This window comes from Pleurodeles waltl, chromosome 7, assembly GCF_031143425.1.
Source record: "Pleurodeles waltl isolate 20211129_DDA chromosome 7, aPleWal1.hap1.20221129, whole genome shotgun sequence".
Lineage (NCBI taxonomy): Eukaryota > Metazoa > Chordata > Amphibia > Caudata > Salamandridae > Pleurodeles > Pleurodeles waltl.
The window spans coordinates 378,431,836-378,445,099 of NC_090446.1; positions in this window are offsets into that span (position 1 = coordinate 378,431,836).

Sequence of the window (13,264 nt, forward strand, 5' to 3'; positions counted from 1 at the left end):
GTGCATGTTGACAAAATAAGGAAGCTCCTAAGTTAGGGATTTAGTGGTTGAAATGTACATACAATTACAAAGCTCAGGGAGAGAGGATATTTTACTTAGCTTGGTGCAGGATAGACTAGCTAGCAAAGTAAAATGAGTCATATATTACTAAAAACAACATTACTTTGTATATGTATAACTTTCCTACAAATAATTCAGTATAGATGGAACAGACCTTATGATCTTATGGTGTGAATTCTGTTACATCGCAAATTAAAACACAATCTAAATGATCACAGTCAACCTGTCAAAGACAGGAATCACAATTGTGTGGTAACTAAAATACAGTGAAAATTTACAATGCTCGAGGTGGATTTCATGTTGTAAACTTTATCAGCCAATATTGAATTGATCATGCAAATAAACTTTTGGGTGCTTTCGTGAATAAGATTACACGTAGTAATGCAATTAATAACAGTATTAAATGTGTCTTGAGAGTCCATAAATAAAAACACTAGTAACAAGGTCAGTTCTAGCTCTGTCAAAATAAAATCAAAGCTATAATTAACTTTTAAATAACATTTTTGTGTGGAAGGCAGTACAGCGAGAGCCTTGGCAGAAGAAAATGTGATAATTTTTATGTAGCAGTTTTGACATTGCCCATATTTTGGCTCTCTTTGACTAACAAAGCAATGTCATGTTTACCATAAGTGTGGAAATCAGGGAAAATCCTGTATCCCCAGAACCTGATTTTTGTGTGTTTATATTTCTGTGCATCATTAACATAGTGCAGAATGCACTTACACATGTACACACTGATTAGTACTGTTGCTTTTCAAACAAATTCTATGATGTGTACAAATTAGTTTTTCTGCTCCTTGTTAACTAGGCTTAAATTAAAGCATAAACCCTATTGTGTCCAACATGGAAGTCAACCTTGTCACTCACATCGCCCACCCCCAGACTCTCCCACTCAGATTTTTCTTCACAATATCTGCAGCACAAGGTCAAGCTGAGATGTATTTTTTTTTCTTTTGACTGTCATTATTTATGCTGCTCTTAATAAACTTTCACTGGCTCATTCACTGCAACTTTCCGCTGGTTCACTGTGCCTTAGTTGTTGCATATAACACACTACCATTTATGTATCTAGTTTAACATAGAAGGGGTAGAATTATTATTCATGTAGTGGGATGGTGTTAAGGAAATATGACCTTTAAAATGTAGTGTGCACGGACTGCTGATACAATGATACATTAGCTAAGACCATAGTGATTCTGCAGTTATGTTCATTTCAATTATGAAAATAATATATAAAAATTCTTTGATTTTAGGGGTGAGCCAGAAGACATTCCTGTTCTACCAGGCATGCTGTCCACTACTCTCCCGATTTTGTGGCTTATTTGGATTTAAAATAATGTTTGATTTTGCATTCTTCTGTTTTACCTCTTTTATTGATAACTTTCATGATATTATGTACCGCCTTACAATTTTTTAATAAAGCCCTTTAACGTTTCCATTAATCTAGAACTCTGTTATTGAGTGAACCCATTTACTTAATTGATTATTTTCCATAAACATTTAAGGTTTCTGAGGTGCTTTAACATGAAGACACAGTGCCTCATGAAATTGAGGTTCACCATCCCCTCTGATCCAGTAAGAGTCGGCATTTTTATAGAAGTGCATTTTGGTGTGTCTAGAATTTCAAGGTATTCCGTGCCTACAGATTTTGGTAGAAGATGGTTGCACAATAAAGAGCACACCCTTTCTGCTTTTATAATCCTCCTTAGTGCTAGTGTATTTTCTGGTGTGGATTGTCCTGGTAGATTTTGCTGGAACCCAACTTGTAGTGCTGCACCTGAACAATTTGGATTGTAAGTATGACTTAGGCAGCATGATTCTGGAGATAGAGAGTGGTATAGGTGTGTTATGTTATCAACGTGTTGCCTTTATTTGCGTGATTGCTACGCTGTATGTGAGGTTCTTGGTTATGCAATGTTAATTTATGGTTCAATTGAGGATTAATCACTGCTGTTTGATTGTATTATTCTATTTTGTAAATTTAAATCGAAGGAGTTTTTGTTTTATTAGTTGTTGGTTTGCTTATCTGATTCATCAAAAATCCAAGATAATATTGTTTTGCTTGCCTCTACAAATGCATTGTGTTTTGCAATGCATCACACACAGACAGGTTTCCTGAATTACTTTTCCCTTTCTAGGAGATTATGGGGGTGATTCTAACCGCCAGGGTCGGCGGGAGCACCGCCGACAGACCGGCGGTGCCCCGCACGGCATTCTGACCGCGGCGCTTTGGCCGCGGTCAGTGCAGGAAAACCGGCGGTCTCCCGCCGGTTTTCCGCTGCCCCTTGGAATCCTCCAAGGCGGCGCAGCTTGCTGCGCCGCCGAGGGCATTCCGACCCCCCCTACCGCCATCCAGTTCCCGGCGGTCCGCCCGCCGGGAACCAGATGGCGGTAGGGGGGGTCGCGGGGCCCCTGGGGGCCCCTGCAGTGCCCATGCCACTGGCATGGGCACTGCAGGGGCCCCCGTAAGAGGGCCCCTAAATGTATTTCACTGTCTGCTGCGCAGACAGTGAAATACGCGACGGGTGCAACTGCACCCGTCGCACAGCTTCCACTCCGCCGGCTCGATTCCGAGCCGGCTTCATCGTGGAAGCCTCTTTCCCGCTGGGCTGGCCGGCGGCCTGAAGGCGGCCGCCCGCCAGCCCAGCGGGAATGTCAGAATTACCGCCGCGGTCTTTCGACCGTGGAACGGTAACCTGACGGCGGGACTTTGGCGGGAGGGCCTATGTGTTTAATCTGCATTGTTGTCTCTTGCTCCTAGGTGTATGCAAAGGAATATATTAACCAAAGGTGGACTAATGCTGCTGGACCAGAGTCTGCTTAATGTGAAGTGGTTTTGACAAGTGCTGTAAAGATGCTGGTCTTGTTTGCAGGATTTGTTTTGTTCTAGCCTGAAGAATTTCCTCCTTTAGGTTGAGCAGATAAGAGTTATTTTGATTTATTTAGTAAGGCTGTGCAATGATTTTCTCTTTCATGAAGAAGTCGTATCTGAATGGCTAGTCAGCTGAAGAGTCGTGCTAAGAATGGTGAGGCATCACTTCAGTGCAGCGCTGTCATTGGTTGGTTGCTGACAGAGTTGTGCTTGGGTGACCTTTGGCATAGCCACACTGGAACTAGTTGTCATTCGCTATTTTGTTTCATGCAGTTTTTAAATAAGTTCAAGTAAAAATAATGGGTGCTGAAAATATCCTAAGAAGTTTCTAGAATTCCTCTTATGAAAGGTCACAAAGTGGCTGCGGAGAGAATGACATTAAAAAATGCTCTTGAAATGACTGACCCGATTTTACTTGTTGATGCTTTCCGTCTAAGAAACCAATAAAAAGCACTGAAGTTGTCTATGCAGTATGTTCATTTCAGAAATTCTTGAAGTGTCACACCTGCTGAATGTAACTTCCCAACAAGTGGCAGAGTTATGTACATTGACGAGGGCTTGTTGCCGGACTGAAAACTTGAATATGATGAGCTATAAAGACAACTAATCTGGTTTTGGACTGGTCCATGACTTTGGAAAATGTGGTCCCAAGGAGCGGGGAGGAGGAGAAGGGTTGACATCCTACAGAGCTCCCATCATGAACAGGTATTACGTTCTTGATTCATTAAAAGCAATACAACACACAAAAGAAATTGCTGTAGTCAAACGTGTGGCCCATAAGCCTGGAGAAGATATTGCAGACCGAGCGGCAAGATACTGTGCACTTGAGAACAGAACTGTTATTCAAAGAGCAGAACATGATCAAACAAAAAATGTGTAGTAAATGCGGAAGATGTAAGTTGTTTTCTATTGAATCTAAGTTATTTTCAGAATCAGTCACATGCAGGGAGACATGCCATGACCAAAGTAATACTCAAAGTACGGCCCTGGGGCTGCCTGCAGCCCTCCTGACCTTTACATGCAGCCCCCTAGGCATGCTGTTTTCTAGGCTCAGCACCAACATTAAAAAGATGCTAAATAAACAGCAAGCATTTACTTAACAGTTAATTGCAGTTCAAGAAAGGAAGCAACTGGGGTGTACTGCACTGTTTAACTTTAGGAACACTTTCATTTGTAAAAACAGCAAAGTGTAAAAATACGATAAAGTCTCTTCAGAATTCAAAAAGTGTATTTCATTAACCTGCAGATCCGTTTCACCTTAGTAAATTAAATTGCAGAAGTGCATTTGGAAGTATTTTTTTTTTAAGTGAATTTTTAAACATGAATTTATAAACATTCATGATCCTCCCCACCCTGAAATCAATGCCATTAGTGATTAAATCCAAACACAGCAGAAAGGTTTACACAGCACACATGCTGGAGTTATATATTTTGAGATCCCCTTATATGTAATAATAAAGAACAAGGAGGAAAATTGAAATAAAACAATTATCTCACACAATTTGGTCAAGCGGGGAAGCCGGAATTCATTCCAGGTTTTCCAGTTCAATATTGTGCAATTTAATTCAGCCACTAAATGTACACTCTTTGCTTCCATTCACCCATTTTACAACACCCAGCTACCTCTCCTCTTCCCCCGACCACCACGCTACTGGCATCAATGCAGCCCTTGGTCATACCAAAAAACAAACTTTTTATCCCCTGGGAAAATGTTGGCGAGTACCTAAACCATGACTTATACATTTAATGAATATTGGTCACAAACTAAACTCAGAAGAGTTGCAGAGGATGTTTGTCACTGTTACTTGGTTTGTCAGAGAAATCCGCAAGGCAAGAGGACCAGTGTCATGAGCCATACTGAAAATTGAGGGCCTGTGTACAAGCAGATTTTATTAAAATGCCACTGTCCAATGGCCCTTAATACAGTAATGTAATTCTCTGTTTTTTCTCTGAATGGGTTGAGGTCTATCCCAAACAGAGATCAGACAGATTGACCGTTGCCAAACTCTTATTATGGGAACTGATACAGAGATCTGGCATGCTGACCTCTTTCAAGAGAAAACATGACACACTTGAATGAGATTTTGAAATTGATTTGTTTGACTCTCCAAATTAACCAAAGGTTCCACTGAAGTTATCGCCGCCGAATGTCTGGAATAGTTCAGAACATGAATAAAATATGAATATATATATATATATATATATATATTTAAAAGATGGCTAAAGTATGTGCAACCACCACACTAAAGCAACCTGATGACTTCCTCTTGCCCCTCTGATCTGAATATTAGAATTACCCCACAACAAAAAGATAGATCTCTTGTCCCATGATGTGTGGATGGGCAGACCAATGTGACTGCCCTATACTCCTTCAGCTACAGTGGTTTCAATAACTGATGGCATTGTTCTAGATTACTGCAAAGGTTGGATATTGTGAAATCTAATTCTCATGAGTGAATTTGGCAACAGTACTGACAAAAGAAATCCATAGCCACCCACTGAAACCTGGTGACTGGGTGGTCATCAAGAAACTTGGCCTGCAAGAATTGTTTAGAGGAATGGTGACCTCGCCTTTTTCCAAGACCAACACTGCTGAAAACTGTGCTGAAGTTCCACTTTGGAGCCACTCCACTTACAGAACAGTGAAGGTAGTGAATAAAGTGGAGTTCACAGCCACTGATTCACAGAGTCAAGCTCAGGTTTGTAGTGTCAAGGCCATGTGTGGCAGCAGGAAGTAGTAGTCTCTGATCCAACCAGTGAAAAGCTTCAATTGAAAATTCAAGTCACAAGAACCCCCAGCAGAACAAAACAGTTCAAAGCGAACTGTGCTGCTGATGCTAATCAAAGTTAGTCTATCAGTGAAAGAAGATTCAGCAGCAGTCACAACTGAAAATGTAAGGGACAAAATAACTAAGACAGTGAAAAGATCTCATAAAAGAAAGCATTGGCAGAATGAAACAATAATGCCCGTTAATGCAGAACCTAAAGTAATGTAAATTAACTGAGAGAAAGTGAATCTACAGCTGCTAAAAGTTCAGCAATGAAAAGAATTCCAAACAGGAAGTGTGCATCAATAGAATAGGCATATTTAGTATCTGTATCTGAAGTCCAAGGCTGCAGTAAGATAGGTTGCTGGTAAATGCGGTAATGCTTTGCCTCTGGTATTCATAGAAACATACACACCCTTATGTAGGGACATTTTCTCAGAACATCAGCTGTTTTATTATAAAAAACACTTCCCTGTCCCATACACGTTAGAGGGAGATTCCAGCCAGATGACCACGACTGTATGCAGACTGCTGAACCCTTTGCTACAGCTACTTATGCAGACCTCAGGCCTTTGCTCAGGTATGGGGGATGATGTATTCCCAGGGGAACCTGAAGGGCAGAACCATGCTTAACATGCTGTGCTCTAACATAGCCTAGGTAGGAATTATTTTAATGATTCTAGTAACAATATGGTAGTGTTATTTCTATGCTTTACTCTCCTTGTCACAATTTTAATCCTGTCATGCTTTATCGTCCTGGTTATTTCAGTACATGCTTTATTATCTAAAGATGCAGTTGCTTCATTAAACCCTTATTGAAACATATACTACCTCTGCTTGTCCTTGTATATGTGAGACTAATGTAACTGAGAGAAACGGATGAGATCTGAGTGACCATGATTTCCGTGAGGAGTCAATTGTGTCATGCGCTCGGCTGCCCAATCATCCCGCTCTTGGGTAGAGATGAGGCACTGCTAGTTAGCTGGAGCAAAATCCAATAAACTGTCAATACACCTTTGAAAGTGAACCTGGAGAAGAACCACCTTGAGAATTTCTAGAAGACTAACAAAGGCTAATCCAAACTGAAAAACATTTCAAATAAGATCCAGAAAAAAAGACATATTTTGACAGCATGAACTGAAAACCAATTCCTTTTGAAGACTATTTTGATTTTTCGTTATTGTTTTCGACAACAAAAATAAGTTAAGAAGACTAATTACGTTTAATATTATTTTAAAAACATTTTGGTTAACTTTTGGAGAACCATGATTACTTTTTGTTTTGATCTCATTAGATAAGGCAGATGGCAAATGCTTCAAAATTACTAGTGGGATCCATGGTAATGACACTAATAATCTACGTTGGCTTGTTGTTGCGCATCCTTTCTTAGGTGGGATATGGCTCAGAGGTTGATTCATCTAGAGTACATCATGAAGTAAAACCAAATACACATAGGGAAAACTTAGCTAATACTTATACTAAAATGTTTAGTGAATATGTACAGATTTGGAGATGGGTGTCAAGGATTGCTTTTTATGTACTTTTCATCCCTCTTCTGCCAGCGAAGGAGCTACCCACTTACAACTACCAATATCTTTTGGTCTCTCAAGCTGAAATGTACTTATTTCCATTATCATTATTTATGCTGCCCTCAATGAACTTTCCCCAGGTCAGTCACAAACAGCAGCTATCTTTCACTGGTTCACTGTGCCCTATTCATTCAGAAAACACACTACATATGTATGTATAGTTAGTCTAGTACTTATGGATCACATAGAAGGGGTAAAACTATTATTTATGTAATGGGATAGTGCTTAGGTGTTAAGGCAATATAAATATTTAAAATGTATTGTGCTCCAATTTGTTAATAAAGTGGTGCATTTGATCCTACCACAGTGATTCAGCAGTTCTGTTAATTTCATGTTTCAAAATAATGTATAAAACCCCTCAAACCTGGAGGTGAGGCAGAATACTATCCTGTTCTACTAAGGATGCTGTCCGTTACTATAAGGATTTTACTGCTCATTTTGACTTAGAATAATTTCTAATTTTGCATTCTTCTATATTACCCTTTCATTGACAACTTTTGTAGTAATGACTGTACCATCTCACTTTTGAATTTTGAAATAAAACCATCTAACTTTTCCATTAATCTACAACGCAGTTATTGATCGGGTCCATTTACTTAACTGATCATTTTCCTGAAATGTTGATGCTTTGGGAAATGCCTTAACACAGGGACACACTGTCATGAAACTAAGGTTCAACACCTTCTCCGAACCAGTAAAGGTGGGCATTTTGATTGAAGTGAATTTTGGAGCATCTAGAATTTCAGGGTACCCCATGCTCACATCAATGCCTGGTGAGAGTGGTGTAACAGGGAGGGCAGGGACAGTGTGTGGGATGATTCAGTTATCAGACCTCAACTGCTTAAACAAAAACTATCCTATGTGCTTTGGTGGCTTTATTCAGAGGTTTAAACCTTGCTACAAACCAGAGAGAAATGTAGGCCTTTTCTGTACTCTGTAAAATAAGCTAACACATGGCCACTTTTTTTTTTTACCCTTTGATAGCCACTTACACAAAAACACAAAAGTTAAAAGAAATCACTTGTTGGTCGTAGAGATCTTCTGTCAGACAAATGTGAGACACCAAGGCCGATTAGAACTGGAGAGGTTAACAGTATTTCCTAATGAACAGGCTGCAGGAAATAAATGAGGCAGAGTTAAATCAAACTCTTATTTTTTGTTAACACTTATTTGAAGCCTGCTGTATTGAACATCAGATAACAGTGTTCACCAAATCATATAGTTTCTGATGACTAAATATATTTGATGAGAAATTTACAAGTCCAAAATACAATACTACAATTGTATCATCAGTCTATTTAGCTCCTCTGCTGCTTCGTACATCCTAGAATTTAAATTCTTAAAATCCATTAAAAAAAAAAAAATCAAAAAAAAATCACAGAGATGCCTTCAGTCACTGCAGTTAACATATCTGAACATGCTCTGCTTTATGGGACCTTCATGCCTACACTCATATTGGAAAATGCAAAATTTGAAGACCCACAATTCAAAGTGTTGTTTGCTAAAACGCCAACACAGGCTGAATTTGACTGAATGCATTACACATGCCATTTGACTTAAAGGCATAAAGACAAAGAAGGGCATTTTTAGTATTCCATTTGTACACTCCCCAGGTAAATGAGGGAAGGCCCCCGTGAAAAAGTCAGAGCTACATGGGCGTCAACATAATCTGTATCACAGTAGAGGCCACACAAGTGCAGCAGCACCTCCCCTGTTATGGTGGAGGAGCACTGCCCTACTGCCTTAGCAGCATAAAATCATGTCAAATAGAATAATAAAACAGTTTTATTATCATTTTATTTTCCATGACAGGATCCGAGCCTTGGGGACAAGGCCAAAGCAATCATGGATGGAGGGCACTTGCATTGGTGGGCACTGCAAGTGCGTATGACGGTTTGGCCAGCTGTCTTAGGATGGTCAAACTCTCATGTGCACTTGGGAGAAAGTAGGCTCTTTCTAGCATGGTTGCCCTCACTTTTTTTTGGGGGGGGGGGGGGGGTTGTGTGTGTGTGAACCTATATGTGAGTGTGTTTTGCCTGTCTCACACGGATCCTGCTAGCCAGGACCCCAGTGCTCATAGTTTGTGGTCTAATGTGTATGCCTGTGTAGTGCCTAACTGTGTCACTGAGGCTCTGCTAACCAGAACCACAGTGCTTATGCTCTCTCTGCTTTTAAATTTGTCACTATAGGCTAGTGTCTTCATTTACCAATTTTAATTGGCACACTGGACCCCAATTATAAATCCCTAGTATATGGTACCTAGGTACCCAGGGCATTAGGGTTCCAGGAGATCCTCATGGTCTGCAGCATTTCTTTTGCCACCCATAAGGCACTCAGACAAACCCTTTCACAGGACTGCCACTGCAGCCAGCGTGAAATAGTGCACACATTACTTCACAGCCATTTTCTCTGCACTTAAGTAACGTATAAGTCACATATATGTCTAACCTTCATTTAATGAAGGCTAGGTGCAAAGTTACTAAGTGTGAGGGCACCCTTTCACAGGCAAAGGTGCCCCCACATAGTTCAGGGGCAATTCCCGGAACTTTGTGAGTGGGGGGGACACCATTACACGCGTGCACTACATGTAGGTCAATACCAATATGTAGCTTCACAATGGTAACTCCGGACATTGCCATGTAAGGTGTGTAAGATCATGGAAATTCACCCCCCCCCCCCCCCCCCCATTCCAAATCTGGTATTGAGGGGCCAATTACATGCATCATGGGGCTCCACCAAGGACTCCCTGTACTGCCAAACCAGCTCTCTGAGGCTTGCAATACTGCTACAGCTACTGCCACCTCACAGACAGGGTTCTGCCCTCCTGGAGTCTGAGCAGCTCAGTCCCAGGAAGGGAGAACAAAGCATTTCCTTTGGGAGCAGGGTGTTACACCCTCTCCCTTTGGAAATAGGTGTTAAAGGCTGGGGAGGGGTAGCCTCCCCCAGCCTCTGGAAATGCTTTGAAGGGCACAGATAGTGCCCTGCTTGCATAAGCCAGTCTACACAAGTTAAGAGACCCCCCCAGTCCCTGCTCTTGCAGGAAACTGGACAAAGGAGAGGGGAGTGACCACTCCCCTGTCAATCACCACCCCAGGGGTGGTGCCCAGAGCTCCTCCAGTGTGTCCCAGACTTCAGCCATCTTTCCAAGGTGCAGGGACACTCTGGAGGCCTCTGAGTGGCCAGTGCCAGCAGTTGACGTCAGATACCCCTCCGGATAGGTCATACCTGATAAGGTAGCCAATCCCCATCTCAGGGCTTTTTATGGTCTCTCCTGTGGGTTCCCTTCAGATTCTACTTGCAAGTTTCCAGCAGGAATCATCTGCAACTACTACTTCATCCTCGGACCAACCGCAGACTGCTCCAGGAATTGCTGTAACAGCAACAAAGTATCCAGAAGGGCTACTTTTCCTCTGCAACTTCAGCTCCAGCCAGCAACTGCAAGTTTCCCTGTCGTCACTGTGCACCAGATGGACCGAAGAAATCTCCTGTGCTCACGCAGGCACCTTTTAAGTCGACGACCGGTTCTCTTTGACTCCTCTCACAGCAACGAGTGTGCTCCTTGGAACACAGAGTTTGGACCCCATCGACACAGACTGTCCTGAGGTCCTGCTGTCCCAATGTGGAGGAGGTAAGACCTTCCCGTCCCCAAGAAAGAGAGTACCCCTGTGCACCACGTCTTCTTCACCTCCTGAGGCCTCTGTGCACTATTTGCAAAATTCATTTGTGCACAGCCTGCCCCCCAGCACTCTATCCTGTGACGCTCACTCGCTGAGTTTATCTCTGGTGGCGTGGGACCTTCCTTTGTAGTGCTGCATCAACTGCATTTTTCACCTCCTTTGTCCCAGTGCCCTGAGACTCCCGTGGGCGCTGTCTGGTGTCCAGAGGGCTCTCTAAAGTTTTAAGAGCCACCTCTTCCTCCTCACACAGAATTGAGGCCCACAGGTCCCTCCTGGGTCCAGATCACACCAACTGGATGCAAAACACAATTTTGCCAGAACCAAGACTTGTTGGAGGAATCCAGCGCCAAAACTCGCCTGCATCCAACTTCTCTTTGTGGGACATCCAGTGCATCATCCAGGAACCCACTGACATCTTCCTTGGGTGTATTTCTGCAGTCTTCGTCCTACCGGGGACTCTCCTTTTGAACCCTCTTCTGCGTTGGCAGGGGCTCCTGTCCTTCTTGGAACTTATTTTGACTTCTGGACTTGGTCTCCTTCCTTTGCAGGTCTTCAGGTCCAGGAATCCACCATTTGTTGTTTGCAGTCTTGTTTGGTTCTTGCAATAACTCTAATCACGGCTTGTAGTGTGTCCTAAGTAAACTTGCAGTACTTACTCCTGCTTCTCTGGGCTGGGGTATTTTACTTACCTTTACTGTATTCTTACTCTCCCAGAGATTCTCTACACACTACCCTTGTCTATGGGGGAATTTGTGATTCATTTTCCACTTTCTTAGTATATGGTTTGTGTTGCCCCTAGACCTATTTTCTCCCATTCCATTCTATAGCATTTTGTATTGTTTGCACTATCCTATGTCTAATTACTTATCTGATTTTGGTGTCTAATGTATATATTGTGTATAATACTTACCTCCAGAAGGAGTATTGCCTCTAAGATATTTTTGGCCTTGTGTCACTGTAGGAGGCTGGCCTAGCTTATAGTGGGTACCTGATGGTACTAACACCTTCTGCCAGGTCCAGTTATCCCTTAATAGTAGATTAGTAGTGTTCTAGCAGCTTAGGCTGATAGAGGTAGCTATAGCAGAGCAGCGTAGGCTGAACTAGGAGACATGCAAAGCTCCGACTATACCACTTATATCATATAGCACTATATCATAAGAATCACAATACTCATAGTTACTAAAAATAAAGGTACTTTAATTTAGTGACAATGTGCCAAAAATATCTCAGAGGATATACTCCTTTAGGAGGAAAGAAAAATACACAAAATATACACACAAACCAAAATCAGGTAAGCAAACAGTTAGAAAAATAGTGCAAACACTGTAGAATACAATAGGATTCAATAGGCCTACAGGCAACACAAACCATATACTCCAAAAGTGGGATGCAAACCACTTAGGGACCCCTGGCGCAGTGTAGTGTGTAGAGGGTCACTGAGTGTGTAAGAAAACACTAAGGGTGTCCAAGATACCCAACCCGAAGACCCTGAAAAGTAGGAGTAAAGTGATACTACTTCCCCAGAAACACACTAAACTTGTGATAGGAGAATCTGCAAAGACCAAACAGACAGCAAATAACTGAAGACGGATTCCTGGACCTGAGGACCTGTAAAGGAAGGGGACCAGGTCCAAGAGTCACAAAAGTGTCCGGGGTGGGGGGCAGGAGCCCACTAAACCCCGGATGAAGGTGCAAAATGGCTGCCTCTGGATGGAAGAAACTGAAGATTCCGCAACAACGAAAGATGCCAGGAACTTCTCCTTTGTGCAGAAGATGTCCCACGGAGTGCTGGAGGATGCAGCGTTGTTTCTTTGGACAAGCCTTGCTAGCTGCAAAGTTCACAGTTGAAGATGAAGGGTGCTGCCCGGGCCCAGGAAGGACCAGGAGGTGGCCACTTGGAAGAGGAGACAGAGGGGGGCCCTCAGCAACACAGAGAGCCCACGCACAAGAAGGCAGCACCTGCAGAAGTACTTGAACACAGGTTCAAGGAAACTGAGCACTGCGGTCGTCTCAACACTGCAAAAGAGGGTCCCACGAAGCTGGTGGTCAACTCAGCGAGTTGAGCAATGCAGGACAGAGTGCTGGGGACCTGGGCTAGGCTGTGCACAAAGGATTCCTTGCAAAAGTGCACAGAAGCCCTAGCAGCTGAAGTTCACGCAGTACACAGGATTACTGTCTGGAGAGGGGAGGCAAGGACTTACCTCCTCCAAATTTGGACAGTTGGACAGTCTGGGTCACTTGGGTCCACCACCTGTGTTACAGGGGCCACGCTCATCAGGATGAGAGGGGTCCCAGAGT